Source organism: Capsicum annuum, chromosome 9, assembly GCF_002878395.1.
Source record: "Capsicum annuum cultivar UCD-10X-F1 chromosome 9, UCD10Xv1.1, whole genome shotgun sequence".
Taxonomy (NCBI): domain Eukaryota; kingdom Viridiplantae; phylum Streptophyta; class Magnoliopsida; order Solanales; family Solanaceae; genus Capsicum; species Capsicum annuum.
Genome location: NC_061119.1, coordinates 206,290,130 through 206,294,100, shown reverse-complemented (window position 1 = coordinate 206,294,100; position 3,971 = coordinate 206,290,130). Strand labels below are relative to the sequence as shown.

The following is a 3,971-nucleotide window of genomic DNA, read 5'->3' as shown; positions in this document are numbered from 1 at the left end:
AGCTATCGTCTGGAGCCTTGACGTTGAAGTGGAAGAATGTTAAGTTCTTGCATTGGTTCACATTCACATGGAAGGACTTGCTATCCAATGTGGTTATATCCTTGATTATGGAATTTGTGAGGGAGTTGAAGCTTAAGTTCTACACCATATACAAAAAAAAAGATATAGATATACGTGATTCAGAATTAACAGATTTTGGAAGTTTGACTAAACCGAAAGACTAGTACTTACATTGGGAATTTTGGTGGACTTCTTGCATTCCCATGCAGCTTTACCTTGACCATCAAGGGCCCTACCACCAGACATGGTGAACCCATCAAGTTTGTTGACTGTTAACCATTCACAACCCTTGATTGAGTTAGGGTCTGAAGGAGCTTTCAAAGTGGCTTGGATTTGAAGTTCAATAGGTCCTTTGCATGGGCCTTCTAGTTTCACTTGGTTCATTTGGAATGTGCCCTTTGGGATCAGAATGGTGCTTGGACTTGTTGATTGACATGCCTCTTTAAAAGCTTTCACCACAGCCTAAACATGAATAGTAAAAATTTCCAGCACCAAATATGACAAAAAAAAGAGAGAGAATGATTTACATATATCACCAAAATAGACGAGAAATAATATATATTGTAGTTAGTTTTGATTTTTGAAGATATGTAATGTGCTTTTTCAATCTTCTTTTTCTTATAGTATATGATTATATGTTATAGCTTGTGTGTGTATTTTGATTTTTCATTTTTCATATTGCATATGAATGTTACATTACACCAATACAGGTGTTGGATTACTCTATCATCATCCAAAACTTTTTTTTTTGTTCTGATTTGAATGTAATACACCGACCTCATGATTTGTAATTTAATTGTAATTCTGACCTCTCATGTTTTTACTCACTTCATTAGTACTAGGCCTCATGACCTCGATATTAACAAAGGGGTTTAATAAATACTAAAATATTATATCTGAAATTTGAACTTATGACCTAAAGAAAATTTTGAATTCTTTGGCTACTACACTAAGTTCTTTTTATACATGTAAATGGCATTCAACAAGTATGAAAAAACAATTCAAATTTGTGTAGTATAATTTTCGAAATGAATGAGATACAATTGAAACTTCTTTCATATACCAAGCTTCGCCTTTGCTAGCCACACCCTTCGGTGCAACTAATAACGTGCTTACTATATATATCTCTCCTCCTAAAAATAAATTAGTATTTTATCATTATATTGGGTGAAAGTTGTTTATAGTATGTTAGAATTTACCTAGATAATAAGAAAAATAAATTCATGACTTACCTCACTAATATCACCATAGCTATTGGCATCAAAAGTTCCAATGTGAGATTTCCCAAATTGTGCTAGAAATAACACCCCTAATGCAAAATGAACCAATTTGAATTTCAAATCCAATCTTCTTTTTTTTCCCTTAGATTTTTTTTTTTTAGAAGTTTTTGGGTTAGTATCTCAATGTATTTTATGAAATGTAAATTGAATGTTGAAGCCCTTTTATAGGGTAATATTTTTTTTTTTTATAAATAACATAAATATCAACCTTTTGGAAGTAATTACACTCTCTTCTACTTTTTTTAATTACTTTACTCTCTCTTTCTATTAATATACATAACATAACCGACATATACATAACATTCTGTGTATATGTTGGAATTTTTGTAATATGTTTAGGGAGTTGAAATTTTTTGTAATATTGGAAACATAAGTTGTGTATTTGTGTAATTTTTAGATTTTTTTTTTTTGGCAAAATTGAAATTATCCACTTATTTTAAACCATAAATTGAGTTGTGGAGAAAATTAGAAATTTGTCGTACATGGTAGTTCTTTTTTTTCCTTTTTAATGATTTATCTTACCACCTATATATAAACTTTCTTGTTTTACTTGGTTTAGAAATGTAGTAGAAATTGTTCATTTTCCTTTTTCCTCTTTAATGATTTATCTTACCTACTATATATAGACTTTCTCTTTTTACTTAGTTTAGAAAGGAAATGTGGTAGAAATCATTTTCCTATTTTGTGAATTTTAGGACATTGTTCGCAGTTACAATTTTGCCCAAAATAATCTTTTGAGATATTTCGCAAACTGCTTTAATTTTGGCAGTTATAGAGTTTACCATAAGCATAAGATGTGGCGGGTGACTCCAGAATCGATTTATCATTCTTTGAGATTTCCTAATAAGTTGCATTTAAAGATCAAGCAAAATACACAAGTCAATTTCGTTAAGTCTCACTGATTTTCAAAAATTTTCAACGATATTTGCTTGATCCTTTTAGTTTCTTGTCCCTTCAATAGGGCACGACAGTCCATAAATTTATGTTCACTCTTCCCACAGTTGGTAACAATTGGCCTTGAACTTTTTCTTGTTTGGCCAATTCTATAGTCCACAAATTTCTTTAAGCCGACATCTTCAGTCTTGTATTTCTTTTCAAGCGCATTCTATAGTTCTTTCAAAGTACAAATATTACTTTTCAAGTTCATTCTATAGTTCTATCAAAGTACAAATATTACTGTATAAATTGTTTCATATTCTTTTAGGATAACCGATGACGAGTATAGGAAAACTCATCCATTTTTTATGATTCTTTTTAAAAAATTGACGGATATCTAGCGGTTATTTTTATGCAAAATTAAGCAAAATATTAATTTTTAGAGACATAATCTGTTCATTACTAGGAGTATTTAAACCAAAGTAAATATACTAAAATTAACCAGCGTGATCATTAATAAAATTAAATAAGTTTATTTTTTAATATAATCGATCGGGCCCTCGATTTTATTAGTCAAGTACTGATCAACACATTAAATGAAAACTAATGAACTGACTGACTGTGCAGGTCAATTTTATGCTAATACAAATCTAGGCATATGTAATAATTGAAAATGTGTTTAGAAACTTTGGCTAGATTTATATACCTATTCGGAACTGATGGATTTAGCATTTTAATGATTACTTAATAATATTAATTTGCTTCACATTTTGGTTTTCAATTATAAGCTGCTGACTACTCCACTACATTTTACGTTGGAGGTAACCATTGATTAGAGTGTTATTAACTAAATGACATTGATTCTTGGGATAGTTTGAAATTTAGACACTTTCAAAACTTATTTTGGCATTTAGACACAAGTTTCGGAAATTAGGTATTTAGACACATTTATGACATCGTCCATTCTTTCATTCAAACCTACCACACAAATTTTAAACTTTACACCTTAGTCCCCCACCTCATCCATTTAATATTTAATATTTCCCACCTTTTTTCAAATTCCGACCATTTTTTCATATTTCCTATTTTAATTTAGAAAATTGTCCAAGAAGCCACCAATAGGAGCTCCCTTTTTCACCAATAATATTTTTGATTTCGGCCACTTTTCCGACGAAAAATAGTTCATCACAACTGAAAATCTCCATTCTTCATCATTGCCTCCATTGTTGTTCCATCCTTTTTGAAAAAAAAGCAAAAATTTTTTTCACCATTTCTACTAGCTCGAAAAGCTTTTCAAATCCGCTCAATACCTCGTCATTAGATATATTTTAGTTGCTTAGAAGTCCTACACATACATTTTTCCATCCCAGATCTAGGAGGGCAACGATTATATCAAAAATCAGTCGATTTGCGTCTTTGTACGGACGTATTCATACCAGTGCTCGACCAGTCATCGACCAGCTATAGACTTAAACCTTGATCTATTTTCGATTTGTGTGGTCTATTATGGCAGTAGCTGAGGTAGTTATCGTGGGTGGTAATTATATGGGTGCGCGGGAGGAGGGTCCCAACTGTTGGAGGTCGAAATCATCTACAAAGGAGACAATGCCCATCCCACTGCGTCGCAATGGATCCTACGACAACATGGTTCAAAGCGTAATTGAGAGCGGAGAATTAAAATGCGAGCTAAAGAACATTGTGATTAGCTATGTAATGAATGGGCGGGGTAAAATATATCCCACGTTCATAAATAAT

At 31.7% G+C, this 3,971-nt stretch overlaps 1 pseudogene; it reads right to left on the bottom strand.

The window, feature by feature from the left end:
* Positions 1–3,534, bottom strand: part of LOC107841190 — a 9,772-nt pseudogene extending 6,238 nt beyond the window's left edge.
* Positions 3,535–3,971: the final 437 nt, after the last annotated feature.